This window comes from Phascolarctos cinereus, unplaced genomic scaffold (genome assembly GCF_003287225.1).
Source record: "Phascolarctos cinereus isolate Bilbo 61053 unplaced genomic scaffold, phaCin_HiC Scaffold_7;HRSCAF=346, whole genome shotgun sequence".
NCBI classification, from domain to species: Eukaryota; Metazoa; Chordata; class Mammalia; order Diprotodontia; family Phascolarctidae; genus Phascolarctos; species Phascolarctos cinereus.
In genome coordinates, this window is record NW_027556180.1 from 140472547 (window position 1) to 140490574 (window position 18028).

The window sequence follows — 18028 nt, forward strand, 5'->3', positions numbered from 1 at the left end:
AGGAGCTAGGATTACAACTAGAAAAAATCTACTCAATAAAAGAGAATATAGTCTTTCAAGGGAAAAAAATGGACATTTAATGACTTAGAGGACTTACAAGTATTCTTCGTGAAAAGACCAGAGCTGAAAAGATGACTTTGAAGTATAAGACTCAGGAGAAGTACACAAAAGGTAAACAAAGAAAGAGAAATCAGAATGGATTCAATAAGATTAAAACATTTACAATACTTTATGGGAAGATGATACTTATTACTCCTAAGAACTTTATCACTATTAGTGCAGTTAGAAAGAATATACATATTCAGAGGGCATGGCTATGAGTTGACTATTATGGGATGATATCTAAACAAAAAAAGAAAGATGGATGCTCTGCAAGAAGGGGAAAGGAAGATAGAATGGCTTAAATTATCTCACATAAACAAGGAATAAAACAGCTTTTACAGTGTAAGGGGAAAAGGGAGGGGTGGCATAGAATGTATGAACCTTAAACTCTTTGGAACTGGCACAAAAATAGAATAACTTATGTAATCATTTGAGCATAGAAATCTATCTTACTCTACAGGGAAGAAAGATGGGAACGGGACAAGAGAATTATGAGTCTGATAGAAAAGCGGTAAGATTGACAGAGGCAGTAGTCAACAGCAAAGCACTTTTGAGGATGGACAGGATGAAAGGAGAGAGAGAGAGAGAGAGAGAGAGAGAGAGAGAGAGAGAAGGATAAACCAGGAGGAAATAGGATGAAGGGAAATACAGAGAATCATAACTATGAAAAAAATTACAAGTTTCTCTGATAAAGGCCCCATTTCTCAAATATATAGAGAACTGAGTCAAATTTATAAGAACACAAGTCATACCCCAATTGATATATGGTCAAATGATATGAAGAAGCAGTTTTCAGATGCATTAATCAAAGCTATCTCTAGTCATATGAAAAATGCTCTAAATCACTATCGATTAAAGAAATGAAAATTAAAACAACTCGTTTCCATTTCAAACCTATCAGATGGGCTAATATGACAGAAAAGGAAAATGGAAAATGTAGTGGATGTGGGAAAATTGTGACACTAAAGCACTATTGGTATAAGAGCAAACCAACTATTCTGGAGAACAATTTGGAACTATTTTCAAAGGGCTTTAAAACCATATGTACCCTTTAATCCATCTACTGATACAACTACTACACTGTATACCAAAGAGATTAATTTCTAAAAAAGGAAAAGGACTGATATGCACAAAATATTTATGGCAGCTCTTTCAGTGGTGGCAAAGAACTGAAAATTGAAGGGACACCCATCAACTGGGGAATGACTGAATAAGTTGTGTTATATGATTGTATGATTGTGATGGAGTATTATTATAATACAAAAAGTGATGAGCAAGATGGTTTCACAAAAACACAAACAAACTGGTAGCCTTGCATGAGCTGAGGGAAAGTGAAGTGAGCCAAGCCAGGACAAGAGTGTACACAATTACAGCAATATTTTATGATTAACTGTGAATGACTTAGCTATTATTAGAAATATAATGATCCAAGATAATTCCAAATGACTTATGAAGAAAAATGCTATCCACCTCCAGAACAATAACTGATAGAGTCTGAATGTATGTTGAAGCATATTTTTTGCTTTCTTTTTCTTGTTTTTTTGTCTGTGTTTTCTTTCACATCATGACTAATATAGAAATATGTTTTTCATGACTGTACATATATATGTTCCATATCAAGTTGTTTGCCTTCTCAGTAAGGAGGGAAGAGAGGGTGAGAGGGAAAGCATTTGAAACAAAAAAAAATAAAAGGATGTTAAATATTATTTACACAAATAATTGGAAAAATAAAATATTTAAATTGTTTTCCTTTTTCTGCTTTATTTACTCTACATTAATTCATACAAGGTAACTCTGAAACTATTTCCTTACTAATTTCTTAAGTACAGTAGTGTTTCATTAATTTATGCTCCATGACTTGTTCAGCCATTTTTCAATTGATGGGTAACCTCTTTGGTTTCTAGTTCTTTGCCAGCTTTAAAAAGAGCAGTTGTGGATATTTGCTCCCACATGTGGGAATGTTTTCCTCTTTCTCTGATTTCTCTTGCATGTAGAAACAATATTCCTTGATCAAAGAGTATACACAGTTTGGCAACTTTTGTAATGTTTCCCTGTTCTTTCCAGAATGACAGGACCAATATATAGCTCCACTAGTAGTATATCCATGTGCTGTAGCTCATTTTCCCTTTCATTAGAGGACAACCTTGAAGCACCATTTTGCATTACCGAATCAGTTCTTAGGAATTTTGCTGACTGCAAGGGAGGAGGTAAGGATATGTATGAGACTTGCACATTAAAACTTCTTAGGAAATAGATCTTAAAGATAATGCACTTACTGAGGGCAAAGTGTGTCTCAATGTCTTGTTTTTCCAGCTACTTATTTATATGTGACTAATTGGAGAATTTTGGAGCTGTTAACTGGGGAACCTCTATCTCAGCAATTCTTTGTGATTATTGGATAAAATTTTATACACACACAGTGTGTGTGTGTGTGTGTGTGTGTGTGTGTGTGTGTGTGTGTGTGTGTGTGCATGTATGTGTAATTCCTTGGTCATGGCTTTCTCACCAGAGATGAAAATTTGATAAATGTACTAGTTAATAACCATAAGCTAGAATGAAGTCTCTCACTGAGATCTGAGCTAGAAAGGTTAAGCCAAAAAAAAAAACAAACCTCCAAGTCTGAGAGAAGAAAGACTATATCTTTCTTTAGTGTCACCTCCTGTCAGGAAAATGGAAATTAGATGACACTGATAGTCGATACACCATTCCCCAGTATCCACCTCTTTCTGTTTCCCTCCTCTAAACAAATAATATTAAATAAACTTCTAAACCAACTAAATAGTAAATATTGATTTTTTTCACAAAGAATATGTATAGACTGAAAATTCACATAGTTCAAGAAAGGTTTAAATAAATCAATGAATAGAATGTCCATGATGTATTATTAAGGAAAATAAGAGATGTTAAAGAAATAGCCCTAATGTCAGAAGAAAATATAATGGGCATATAAATGTTTACATTATCTACCAAAATATCCATTAGTGTCACAATCATAAAACACTGATTGGGAATTACCTAGGACCTAGTATAGTCTCTTGTATTAAAAATGTGGTTAATAAGTATCTGTTATGTAAATTCTCAATCATATAACTTAATAATAAAGTTAAATATTCCTCGCAATATGGGCCAATGGAATAATATTCAAGCAATTAGTGTTAAAGACCAAAATTTACCACTTGCTGCTATGGTCTTATGGCAGTCTTTGAATGGTGATACTCTTCAGAATGTTTCAGTATAACTGGGAGTTTCAATCAAATGCACAATTTAAATGTTCCTATCTCTTGAAGTCCAGGATTCTGATCCTAACTCTGTCACTAGCTATTTGATTTGGAACAAATGACAATATCTCTAGACCTCATGTTTTCATTTGAAAAGTGAGAGTCAGATTTTAGAAACAATGTATTCTATGCTTCTATGAAAATGCCCTTTCAGGAATACTGCTGTATGCACCTAGTTCTAGGTTTCTTGTGTGGTCTAATGCTTAAATGTGTTGTGGCTCAGTCAACATACAGCTCAGTCTATAGAACAATGAAAAGAGAAGCATCGGTGGTTAGTCTGCTTTGTTCAAGGCCCTTGCCCTCAGAATGAGCAAAGTGAAGAGTTTCATTGGACTGTAATAAGCTGAGGGAATATTCTCAAGATTAATGTTTATTGTTTTCAAATTGCCAGCTTCAATTTTCTTTCTAGTCATTTTAGCTGTTAAAGACTCATGAGAGTTTTCCAGAAATTTGAAATCCCTAATAACTTAGAAAAGAAGGCTCATATCTGTTGTTATTGTTACCATTCAGTTGTTTCAGACTCTTCATGAACACATTTGAAGTTGGTTTTGGTAAACACATTGGAGTGTTTTGCCATTTCCTCTCTAGCTCATTTTACAAATGAGAAAACTGAGTCAAACAGGGTTAAATGATTTGTCAGTTGTCACATAGGTAGTAAGTGTCTAAAGCTAGATTTGAACTTAGGTCTTCCTGACTACAGGTCCAGTGCTCTATTCACCACATCAATTAGCTCATCATATCTGTCAGGCTTATTTAGGACCCTTCTTTTCAAGTGCCTCTGAATCTATTTCAACTTGTGAAGGAAAGGACAGCTATTCTGTGTACTGTTGATGCAGGTCAGTGATTTCTGAAAAACTGCTATTCCATTTTAAAAGGTTTTCAAAAAAGAATCTTCAGGAAAATCTATCTAGTCTTAAAGACCTCATGCTCAAACTTTAGATGAGTTTACTAGGAACAGTATACAAACAAAGGGGCATTCTAAGGCCACACTCTAAGTGAAGATGCTTACCATTGATCTTTGGAACCCTCAAAAGGCTATTATTTTGATCTTTAAAACTCATTTGTCTAAAAGGCTATGCCCAAAGTTGTTGTTGACCACCTGAATTGATTGCTTACAAATAGAACATGAGGCCCTGGTCTTCTTTAATCATTTTGGTACAGTGAGAGCAAAACTCTAAGTGGGCAATCCTCCTGTGAATAATGTTCCCTTTCCTATAGCTTCTTTTTTTTTTTCCATAATCCTCCATAGTTGCTATATATATGTTTTCTGTTCAAAAAGGTTGTCTGACCCATCCCCTATGTTTGAAATGGTCTTCTGGCTTTCAGAAGTCTGAGCCAAATCCAAGAATTCTTCTAAGCAACAAGGGTCTAGTAGTTTGGGTTTTTCTTCTATAATATATAGGTCTTCGGGATAGACTAGTGAGTAAAAGATGGTTCTTCAGCAATCAGGGACATCAACTCCTTGTTCATCTTTCTTTGTTGGCATAGCAGTGATGCTGGACACAGAAAGGGAATGGGGCAGCTTAGTACAATCTGCATACCAATCTTTTCTCATGCTCAAAATCAGAAACAGTGCCTTTTGCTTGGAGAGTTAAACTTTTCACATTTGGTGCACTTCTATTCATCTTCTGTAGTAACTTTTACATCTGTATCATCTCATACACACTGAGAGTCCTCAAGGATATAAAATATCCTAACCTCAATCAACTTTTTTGCCATGATTTTCCTCATTCACTTGCTAGCTCAGTATCAGTAGCTTCAATTTTTACTGCAAAATTTGGCTGCTCTGATCTTGACTCATTCAAGAAAACTACATCATCAATAGTGTCTGAAACAATGGCAGTATCTATTCCCTGATTTGTATGCAAGTTAGTGGAACCATTAGTTCTAGATGTTTAGCTGTTTCTCAAGTTTTCTGAGATCCACCAAGGCAAGCCCATTACATCCCACTTCTGAAACATAAGGTCTAAACTAGGTGACTTGTTTGGTGTTAAATTTTCTATCAAGTCTTCATATTCTCTTGGATTTTTGAATTAGTACTGTGAAGTAGAGAAAGCAGGAATATTACCTTCTTCAGTTCTATTCCTGGGCTAGAATTTCCCTCATCTCTTCGCTTCAGTTGATTTTGTCTTAAATAGCGTAGTCTGATCCGGGGGGAGAGGGAGAGTCTATGAAGCATCTGAAACAGTTGCAATAATCAGGTTCTTTCTTAGCATTTCATAAAGGGGGTTTGACTATTTCACAGAGAATCTCTAAAATACTAGCAGCTCTCCTAGAACATCCATACCATAGTATACCATATGCTTTTCCTGTTGATCATAAAGCAGCTTCACCATTCTATACAGGCCTAGATAATGGATGATCTCTTTCATTGCAAACATTTCACCTTGTGTACCTACTGCCTGCAAAATCATCAGCAGTGGTAGTTTTGGTAATACCAGATTGACTCATTCTGGTGAAATTCTACAAGCATTTTCAGATGCTGAACATGTACAGAAGTAGATGACAATGAAATTTTGGTGGTGAATTTATAATCTGTAGAATTAACCTGTGGCAGTTCCATGGACAGTTGCTCTAATAGGACAGTCTCTAGTCTCTCCTGAGTGTGGGGGATTCAGTCAGAGGGCCTACAAACTCCACTCCATCTTAACTTAGAGAGGGAAAAAGCAACCACTTCCTTTCTTTTCCTGCCAAATATGACTTCTACAGGGATTCTTTAGGGCATTTTTAATGCTTTCCATATCCCTGGAAAGAAGTCATAACTTAAAATAAGACCTCATTAAACAACAGGAATTTATACAGTTTTCACCCAAGATTACCTGTCAGATGATGTCATTGGCCCAATCAGTTATTCTATGTGATTTAGTCATAAGGATGTAAGTTTGGAGATTATATTTTTTAAAGAGTACCACAATATAGGAAACCTTTTTTAAATAATATTACACAGAGAAATCTTATACACACACATACAGTGGATTTTAAAAACAATATATTAACCATGTAAACTAAAACAAGGGTACAGTGTGAAAACACAATGTTAATAAACATAATGTATATCATGAAGATTAGAAAAGAAAAACTCCAGAATGTCACGTCCATGCAGAAAGTATTTTGAAGGCCTAGTCATGGTCAACATTGGGAGGGTGATGAGTCTGTTCATTCCTTTGCAAAACAACAAAGACAAAATAGAATGTCGATCAGCTGTCAAGTCATTGAACCAAAAACCTTAGAAACTGCTGTTGAGTTAAAAGTGCTGTAGAGTGCATGTAAAATATTGGTTGATGTTAGAGATTTATGTGTTAAAGTGGCCCCTTGCTCTGTGATACAAGGCATTGTTAGCTCAACAGTCATGTAATATAATTATGCTATTGGCACACCACCAGCATATACTGGAAAAACAAAAACAACAATCTCGTTTCTTACCATGGAAGACAAAAGACTGAGATATATATATATATATATATATATATATATACACACACACACACACACACACATATATATGTATATATGTATACATATTTATTACACGTATACATATATACCCCCCCACACATGCGCGCACACATACACACACATATACATATACATATAATAAGAATGAGAGCAAAGTAATTAAAAAGCACAAACCTAACTTTGAGGACAGATAGTTAGAAGGTGTTGCCATATATTTCTTTAATATTTCAAAAGTTCCATGGTTCCATCTGTGTGAATACAGTATTACATATTCCATTTGAGCAACATACATCCATCACACACATACAAATGAATATACATATATATATATATATATATATATATATATATATATATATATATATATATATATAAAATACACATATTTACTCCTTCAAAGAACATATTCATGAGTTGCTGTGTATAGGGGAGAGGGATAGAGATTGAGGCAGAGAGATAGAGGTGGAAAGAAAGAAAAAAAAACAGAGAAAGAAAGATAGAGACAGAAAGAGTATCTCATGTAACACCATAATAAGATAGCAAAGTAGAATTGTAGGGACATGATACTAAGGTGAAAAAATGCTTCTAAAACAAACATTTCCTATTTTTCATGTGATGGTAAAAAAAAAGATTTAGAAAATAAGTAAGCAATGGAAATATTTTTTGGGCAATTGCCTTAAGAGTCTCAGAGTTCTTTAAAAATAAGGGAAATAATGCTTAGGTTAGATTTATTTAAAGACAGCTTATTTTTGAAGTTAAGAAGGCTATCTTTGAAGTCATATTTAGTAGTTATTCTAAGTATAATGATATCCTGTTGAAAAATCTATCATGTGATTCAGAGTGAATTCTTTAAGACCAGACTTCAAAGGCTGATTGGCTTGTTCAGAAAAAAAAAATTAGGAATTTAGGTCTATTTAGTGTTTGAGTAAACACTAAACTTCTTTACAGAGGTTAAGGATTCCCTTCTATCTAGCTTGTTTTAGTGTTTAAGTGTGTTTATGTGTGTTTAGCTGTTTAGATGAGAGGCAGAAAACTTTAAGAAACCACTGGTAAGCAAGGTCAAAATGGAAGATTAGCAGGAAGAAGTACTATGAGCACTTCTTTCCACCCCACTGGACCTTCTGCAAACATTTTGAAAGTACACTAGACTCCATCCTGAATGGGAAATCCTAGAAAAAAAATCAGTTAATAGTTTTTCCAGTCCTGGTTGGCATAAGGACACACAGAGAGAGAGAAGTTTGTGACACTGGAAATGAGGTCTGGTCAGGTGCACCAACACAGAGATCATTACAGCATATGAAGAGACTGTGTCCAAAGAGGCTATGTACCAGGTTAAGGAGAGGTCCCTTATCCAGCACAGAGTGACTAAAACTTTTGTGGTATGCAGAGCAGGTGCTATCTGCTAGTCTTTTGACTACTACTTAATTGCATGTCACAGAGCCAGGGAAAACTAAAGAAAGTACGTGCTACCAGGAGTGATATTTCAGTGAAGAGAGTGAGTTCAGGCCTTAGACTATATACTGAGAAAGGACCAATTTCAAAAGCAAACAGTAACAGTGTGATTTGGACCCCAGGAACAGAGCAAAATTTAAGCACCAACCTCCAGCCCAGAGGGAAGTCTACAGAATAATAACAAGGGCAGGAATCCAAGGCAAAAGGGAAGCCTGAAGTTCTACCACTCTGAACAATCAGAGATTTCTAACATGCAAATAATTGCTGAGTAAAACAGCAGTGTACTGAAACTCTAATCAAACCTATTTTTCAAACTCAAATCAAGGGGAGGAATTCATAGAACTTAGGCCAGAGGACATAGCAAACAGGTTTTTCCCTGGATATGACCACTTGGGAAGCCTGAAGGTTTGCTGATCTCCAGAATAAACTTTTTCTGAGAAACCAGAACAACATACTATTTAATACCTCAAGAAAGCAAGAGCAGGATCAGCTCAGATATTCTCCCTATAAGTGCACAGGGTTTGGCCCTAACGTGAACTGTGACATCAAGAAGTAGGATTACAGAATGAAGAAACAAACAAACAAACAACAACAGCAAAAAGAATCACACTGTAAAAAAGTTACCATGGTGATAGGGATACTCAAGACACAAACCCAGAAGAGAATGACTCCAAAATATCTAAAAGTAAAGCTTCAAAGACAAACATAGCTTGGGTATGAACTCAAATACAATTCTTGGAAAAGATAAAGTAAAATTTAAAAAATAGTTTTAAAAGTTTTTGTAAATTAAATGAGAATTCTAGGAAAATGGAAAAAAAATAAGATTCATGAAAATACTGAAAAAAAAAATTAACAATTTAGTGTAAGGACTATAAAACTTTACCAAAGCAACAAACTCCCTAAAAATTAGAATAGGACAAGTCAAAACTTATGACTCAATGAGACAATAAGAAGTGTTAAAAACAAAATTAAAAACCTAGGGAAAATAGAAGAAAGTATCAAATATCTCATAGAAAAAAACTGACAAAATGGATTGAGGTGGAAAAAAGAAAAGGAAAAGAATCACTGGACTTCTTGAAAAAAGAGCCTAGACTTACTGCAAAAAATCCTTACAAAAAACTGCTGATCTTAGAAACAGAGGGTAATTATTCTCTTAGAAATAAATTGGTATGGAAAGACTCCACTGATCACCTCTTAAAGGGAATCCTCCTCCCCTAAGAAAACAAAACAAAACTCTAGGGAATGCTATAGGCAAAATCCAGAGCATCTAAGTAATACATACACAAATACATACATACGCAAATACTCACATGCACACACACAATATATATGTATATGTATATACATATGTATGCATATGCATACATAGACATATGTGTGTGTGTAAAACACAAGCAGAAAGAATTCAAGCATCAAGAAGCCTCAATAAGGCTATCAGGATTTCACACAATTTAGCAACTACAACTATAAAAGAATCAGAGTATAGAATATGACATTCCAGAAGGAAAAGAATATGGTCTTACAACCAGGAATAAATTACCCTGAAAAACTAATGTAATCCTATGGGGGTTGGGAGAAAAGGCATTTACTGAATTAGAGGGATTGCAAGCATTCCTGACGAAAAGACCAGAGTGGCATAGAAACCTTGGAGTACAAATATAGGAATCAAGAGAAGTACAAAGAGGTCAATGAATAAGAGTCTAAATAAGGATAAACTACTTGAACACTAATATGGGGAAGTATTACATGCGACACCTATGAACTTTATCACCAGGGGTCATAGAATGAGTCTAATCAGACTGAAAGCCTGAAGTTCTTCTATTCCTTGGTGATCTTTAAAAAATAATGAAAAGGCTCAGGGAAGAATACAATAGAGAAAGAAAAGGAGATTAAGTTTAAGGAAATTATCTCACATAATCAGAATGCACAACTAGAAGTCTATACAAATGAAGAGGAAAGGGTTAGGAGACCATTTGACATTTGACCTTCGCTGTTATCTGATCTGGTCAAGGGACAGTAAGAATATACTCATAATTACAGACTGAAAAAAAAATCACTCAATAGTGAAATAGGAGGGAAAGTAGAAAAGGGAGAAGGAGAAATTAGGAGAACAGATTACTAGCTGTGTGACCCTGGACAAGTCACTTAACCCTGTTTGCCTCAATTTCTTCATCTGAAAAATGAACTAGAGAAGGAAATGACAAACAACTCAGTAACTTTGCCAAGAAAATCCCAAATAGGGTAACAAAGAGTTAGCAAGGGCAGAAATAAATGAAAAAATGACGAAAACAAGATTAAGGGAGGGTTTAGTCTTAAGGAAAAAGTTTAACTGAAGATATAAAATATTTATACCTTTTTTTGGGTGACAAAGAATTGGAAATTAAAGAATACTCATCAATTTGGGAATGGTTGAGGAGTTTACAATTTATAATTATGCTGGAATTCTATTGTATTATAAAATTATATAGTGGATTGTTTCAAAGAAAGCTTGGAAAACTTGTATGAACTGATGTAGAAAGAAAATCAGAGTAAGAAAGACAATTTATGTAACAGTATTAAAAATACAAACATCTTTGAAGAACTTAGGAAATCTGTCCAGTATAAAGTTATTCAGTCATTTCAGTCCTGTCTGACTCCTAGTGACCTCATTTTTTTTTTTTGCAAAGATATTGGAGTGGCTTGCCATTTCCTTCTCCAGCTCATTTTATAGGGGAGGAAACTGAGGCAAAGAAGGTTAAGTGACTTGCTCAAGGTCACACAGCTACTAAGTGTCTGAGGAACTCAGGAACATGAGTTTTCCTGACTCCAGGAATGGCACCCTATTCTCAGTGTAATGATCAACCACAATTCCCATGGACTAATCATGACTTTACATGTTTGTAACAGGGATTTTGTTTTTGTTTTCTCTTTTTAAATTTGAGGTGAGGGTGAGAGGGAGGGAAGACAGATTTCTGCTGATTGTTAAAAAAAAAATTAAAAGAAAAAATATCTGATAATCTGTTGTCTAATTAGATATTATCTAGGTAAAGCAGTGATGTAGGTTTTTGTATGTATTTTTGTAATTAATTTTAACATGTATGGTCTTGGATATATATTTTATTAATATGAAATTTCATATCCTCAGCCATGAAATGAAAAAGTCAAACTAAATTAAGTCAGTTTTCTCACCTTTAAGATAATGATATTAGGGTGAAAGTTAACTTGAGGCCCCTTCCTATATCTAAATTGTGATTCTTGAGAAACCAGACAACATCCCAAAAGTATTGTCCACCATTTTCCTGCATTGTTATGGTCATCAAGAAGCATTTTGAAAGTCAGGTGTGTATAGATCTATAAATGCATAAGATTTTAAGCTCCCTTATATAATCTTATAGAGAGAAAAGACACATGCATAAATATGTGTAATTCGATTCTATGTAGAGTAAGGGACTGTCATTATGTGGCTAGAATGAAGGCAAGAGAGAGATCTCTAGCCTCTTTTCCAACTCCTTTTTTTTTTTTTGCTAGGCAATGGGGTTAAGTGACTTGCCCAGGGTCACACAGCTAGTAAGTGTTATGTGTCTGAGGCCAGATCTGAACTCAGGTCCTCCTAAATCCAGGGTCGGTGCTCTATCCATTGCACCACCTAGCTGCCCCTCCAACCCTTATAAGAAGGACTTTTATTACTACCAAGAAGAGAAGCAAGATGTTGGGCCTAGAAACCACTCTGCTTTCCTAAGACAGAGGAATCCCAGGCTACAATTACACCTATCATACCTTTTAAATATTACTAGTATAGAGAATATGATTGGGTTCAAGCTAACTTCTGATTGCTCTGTTATGACTTGGAAGAAGCACTCCAAGCTTTTTATCTAAAGCTTGACCCCTTTCCTCTCAAAGATCCTTTTCACAATGAATGTGTTGTTCATCATTCATTTCTGAAGAGGACAAATGACATCATGGGGTGATGTGTTGACTTGCTCCTGAATTGGATTTAAGTGAGGCAGAATTGAGCAAAGTTGTCAACCTCACTATCTCTTCCAGAGACATAGAAGTCCAGTGGCAGGACAAAAATCAGGACAGCTGGCGATAGAGTGGGATTCAGTGGATGACCTTGGCGTCTTTGATGTCTGAATAAACTCTAAGCACACCACAGTGCCTACTTAAGCTAACTTCATGGACCTTGGAACAAATTCTTCTCATCAGACCATTAAGGGGAGTCTTTACATACTTAGTATAGACATCCTCCTATCTCACCAATGGGTTGGTAGCCTCTTGGCCACCCTCAACCTGGTTTAGCCTGTGGGTTGAGGTAGTTTTATGTGGGTTTGTTGCTGCATATGCTAAAGCTTTTTGGAGCCACAGGTGAGAGTTAAAGGATAGGTGGACACCAAAGGTAGATGAGCAGCCCTGGAAAGGGCTCAGCAAGCCCTCACAGCAAAGTGCTAATCCTTCCTGTATAAGCCATACACAATAGCAAATCATAAAGAAATCCATTTATCCAAATCATAGCAAAACAGATACCAGAGAAGGTATACATACGGGAATATTTACTAGGTAATAGAGAAAGAAGGAATTCTCCCATTGGGACCAAAATAATTCAGATCAACCAAGAGAAAGAATTCTAGACTTCACCTAAAGGAAAATTCCCTGAATTTTTTAGAGTAGCAAACTTGGGATAGAGACATGATGGAGACAGGTAGCTCCAATCATGCTTTCCTTCTTTGAGTCTTTTAATTCAGCAACGTGAAGTGGGATTGGCGTCCTCCATCTTTCTTCTTGAATCTGGAAGCCAGAAGTATATGAAGTGATCAAAACATGAAGAGTCGAGCTCCCTTATGTCTCAATTGAGGAAATATCTATTTCTGTATCTATATGTATGTATGTATGTATGTATGTATGTATGTATGTATCTATCTATCTATCTATCTATCTATCCATCTGTACTTTATAGTCTGGCATGATCATGGAGAAGTCTTCATGAAGAAGTCTTCCATGAAGAAAATGTTATTGTGAAAATAAATTTTATGTAGCTCTGTGTCACAATGGATAGTAAATTGGGTTTCTGATGCCAATTCGAAAGTAGTGAGTTCAAAGCTCAATTAATTTAATTGATTTTGGAAAGAGTCTTGATACAATTAAAAGTACAATGGCTCCAGTATCAGAGAACCTGAATTCAAATTCTGCTTCTGAACCTTATTGCCTGTGTCACCTTGTACAAATTGTTTATCCTCCCAAGGCCTCAGTTTCTTCAATTGAGAAATGGGAAGTTTGACTCCGTGACCTCTGATCCATCTTCCAGATCTCACTTATGATCCTATGATTTCTATATCTCCTCTTAGCTCTAAATTAGACGGTTCTGTTGGAAATCTGTGATTATGTGGATGAAGTTATCTTTATGCAGGACAGTGTACCTTCATATCTGAGCAATATTTCCATTAATTGGATGTGACTCAGGAAAAATACAGAAAGCAACCAGAGTCTTTTTTTTTTTTTGGTGAAGAAATCAGGGTTAAGTGAGTTGCCAGGGTCACCCAGCTGGTAAGTGTCAAGTGTCTGAGGCCAGATTTGAACTCAGGTCCACCTGACTTCAGGACCAGTGCTCAATCCACTGCACCACCTAGGTGCCCCAGATCAAGTAGAAGTTTGATGACAACTTAGTAAGTATAGTAAGGCTTGCAAAGGATGTGAAATTGCGTATCTTTTAGCATATAAACATTTCATATATTGGTTTGATTAGATAGCCATTGAAGTCCTTTCCATCTCTCAAAGTACAAGATCCTATGAAATTCTCTATTATCAAAGTATCTAAACTTTTGTTCACTCATTTTCAGTTGGGTCCAACTCTTTATAACTCTATTTGGAGTTTTCTTGGAAAAGATACAAGAATGACCTTCTTTCTCCTAGCTCATTTTACAATTAAAAAACTGAGCAAATAGGGTTAAGTGGCTTGCTTAGGATCACACTGCTACTAAGTGTCTGCAGATATATTTAAACTCAAAAGGATGAATGTTCCTGACTGCTTTCTATCCACTGTGCCACTTACAGTTGTTGATTCATTTCAGTCACGCCTAACTCCTCATGATTTCATTTTGGGCTTTTCTTGGCCAAGATAATAGAGTTGTTTGCCATTTCCTTCTCCAGCTCATTTTACAGATAAGGAACTGAAGCAAATAGGGTTAAGTGACTTGTCCAGGGTCACAGAAATTGTAATTCTCTAAGGCTAGATTTTAACTCATGAAGATGAGATGAGTTTTCCTTAGTTCCAAGATCAGTGCTTTATCCACTATACCACCATACAAACTTTGCAATTGATTTTTATTTTTGTTTAAAGTTGTCTTGAGAGCAACAATAGCTCCTATCATGTCCCAATTAATTAAGCAAACTAAAATCCAAAAAGAATATTTAACTTTTTTTGTCCTTTCCTCTGCTTTCATTTGAGTTTTTTTTATTTTTCATTCTAAGCCTGTCACACTTCTTCCAGAGTCTGGAACCTTAGGTCTTTTGATTACTCATGCCAGCCTCCAGCTTTGACATTAGGTGACTTTGAGAGCTTTGGATACCTAGAAATCTGTAAGCATTAGTATATACACATGTTGCTTCTCTATTGAAAAGCTTTACATGCCTGACAGTTCTCTGCAGCCTATGATGAGGTATTTACCCTAATACCTTCACTCTGTCTTATCTGGTACTTCCTTTTGCTAGTCCTGGAAAATTCAAGGAGGGCTTATTTTGCTTTCAAGATGTCTCAGTCAAAAAAAAATGTAAAAAAAGATGTCTCAGTCAATCCTAAACGAGTAAAGTAGTTCCTTCTAATCTTTTCTGCTGTGTATCTTCTATTCAGGAGCGTAGTTTAATTTTTTTTTTTAGCAGGGAAACCAATTGCTTTCAGTAAAATCTCAACTTTTTTTAATCTTAATTTGTTTTATTTTTAAACCACTTTTGTTTCATAATATATCTTTCTACCTTAACCACCCAGCAATTTATTCCTTCTGATAAAGAATACGAAGAAAGAGAAAAAAAAGTACTTCAGCAAAAGTAGACCAAGTATAAAATGTATCTGATAGCATATAGAATATAGTTCACTTATATTGACCCACCTTTGTAAAGAAGATAAAGAGATTCATTTATTCAACTCTTTTCTAGAGTCAAATTTGGTAAATATAATTGTATTATTGCAGTTATTGAGGACTTTATTTCTTGGTTCTTCTTCATATCTACATCAATTCATATGTCTTCTCAAACTCCTTTGAGTTCTTTGTAATAACAACAACAAGTATTATTATTATTATAATTATTTAGAGCGACTTTAAGGTTTGTGAAGTGTTACCTTTGAATCTTACTATTGTCCCTGTTTTACAGATGAGGAAACTGTGACCAATAGAAGTTAAATGACTTGACCAGTATGATGTAGCTAATAAATGTCTGATGCTGGATTTAAAAACAGATTTTCCTGACTTCAGGTCCAGTGTTCTGTCTACTGAGTCAACTAAATCACCTACCTACCATGATTTCTTTGATGGGAGTAGTAACATTTTATGTTTATGTCATAACTTGTATAGTGTTTTATGTTTATGTCATAACTCGTTTAGTTTTTACCTGTTTGATGAAAGACATTTCTTTTTTAAATTTAAATTTTTATTTTCTTTTATATATATTGTGTTTTAATTTCTGAATATATCTTTCCTTTTCCCTTCCTAGTAAGCTACTTTTTTAAATGAAGAATAAAAAATGAAGAGGGAAAAAAACAGATCAGGGAAAAGCAAAAACAATTTTACCCAGTATATTAATCAAGTCAGACAGTATGTTATGCAATGTAATTCACTTATAGTCTCACAACTTTGCAAAGAAGGGATGGAGGACCATATTCTCCTTTCTCCTTCATGCCCAAATTGGGTTATAATGTAACATTTAATATCATTTTTGTTGTTGTTATTCCAATTGCATTGCTGTAGTTATTGTATACATTGTTTTTGGTTCTACACATGTTATTTCTCTTACCTTTCACAGATGTTTTATTGTGTTTCTCTGTATTCTTCAAGTTCATCGTTTCTTATAACATTGCAATATTCTATTACATTCATGTCCAACAATTTGTTTAGTAATTCCTCAAAATGACAAAGGGTCTAAATATTTTCGATAAGAATTTTGTATTTAGCAATTCTTTCTCCAACTCTTTCCAGCTTTAGCATGATCTTTTTCTCTTCCTGAATGAACATGGTTTTCAAAAGTTTCAGACATTTTTGAATAATTTAAAATTTGATTTTTTTTCTGATTTTAAGAAAAATACAACACATAAACATGTTGTTTCTGATGTTTTTTTATTTTAAGAGAAATATAATTCTTCTGCCTTGATATATGATTTCAATTTCCAAAATATGTATTACCCAAATCTCAAATGTTCCCCAAAATTGACTCACATCATCATTAAATTCTTTCTAAAGGTAGATGAATATTTAGAATTTATTCTGATTTTTAAAAAAAAGGTATACACTTTACTGATTATCTTTTATCATGATCTGTGTGGCCTATTTCATACAATGTAGAAAAAGTGTGTTCTTACTTATTTAACTGTTTTTGGAAAAAGACTCAAAGAGCTAATTTTCATACACAATTCCTGCCTTTAGCATAGTAGTAATGTTTGGTACATGTTTACTGAATTGAAACCCTTGTAGAATCACCTCAAAGTATAATTTTAATCTCAAACTACAACTTCATCAATACCATTATTGGATAGTATAACATTATGATGACTGATCTCACATTATGTACTATAATAATTGGCACATACATATGTGTATATGTAAATATTTATATATACACTTGTGTATATTTATGCAAAGACATATATGAGTGCACATATATACACATAAATGCATGAATATATAATATATGTATACACGTAAATTTCTATGTTACATAAAGCAAGTGTTTCAACATTCGAAATACTACTTGATTTCACATTTGGATGTTGAAAATGCCATTCAATGAGATTCTCAATAAGGAAGTCTTTGTTACCTCGAGGGTGGTGTGTGTGTGGGGGGGTGAAGTGCTTATTATGTGCACAGCTCTGTGGCAATTGCTGAAGGAGATGCAAAGCTGAGCCAAGAATTAACTGATCCTTTTTTCCCCAGGAGTTCTGCTAACATATGACTCTTATGAATAGTTACAAATTTAGCTGATAGAAAAGAGCATTAAATGGGAATAGAGGAAAAAAGAAGTTAGTGGCTAAATTTAAATGAACCAAAAATATAAATAGACCACTTGCATTCAGTCTGGATAGATTCTTTACATTAGAAAGGGTTATACAGTAGAATTATTTACCTTTATTTTCACTACGTAAATGCTCACCGATATTATCTTACAGAGTTTTGTCCTGGGACCTTTTCTCTTCCCCTTCTGTATTAATTCACTGGTGTTCTCTTTAAGCTCCAGGTATTCAGCTTTCATCTGTACATAATGATTCTCAAGTCCACTTACATAGTCCTAACTTCTCTGCTGACATCCAGATGTACATCTTCAAATGATTATTGTGCATCTGAAACTAGATTTTTGTTGTTGTTGTTTGTTTTTTGTTTTTGTTTTTGTTTTTAGGCAATTGGGGTTAAGTGACTTGCCCAGGATCACACAGCTAGCAAGTGTCAAGTGTTTGGTCTGAGGTCAGATTTGAACTCAGGTCCTCCTGACTTCCGGGCTGGTGCTTTATCCACTGCACCACCTAGCTGTTCCTGAAACCAGATGTTTTAAAACAATCTTAAAAT

At 34.7% G+C, this 18028-nt stretch overlaps 1 pseudogene; it reads right to left on the reverse strand.

Moving 5' to 3' along the window:
• Positions 1-4437: 4437 nt before the first annotated feature.
• On the reverse strand, positions 4438-5869 carry LOC110193786 (protein Mdm4-like; annotated as a pseudogene).
• Between the last annotated feature and the right edge of the window lie 12159 nt (positions 5870-18028).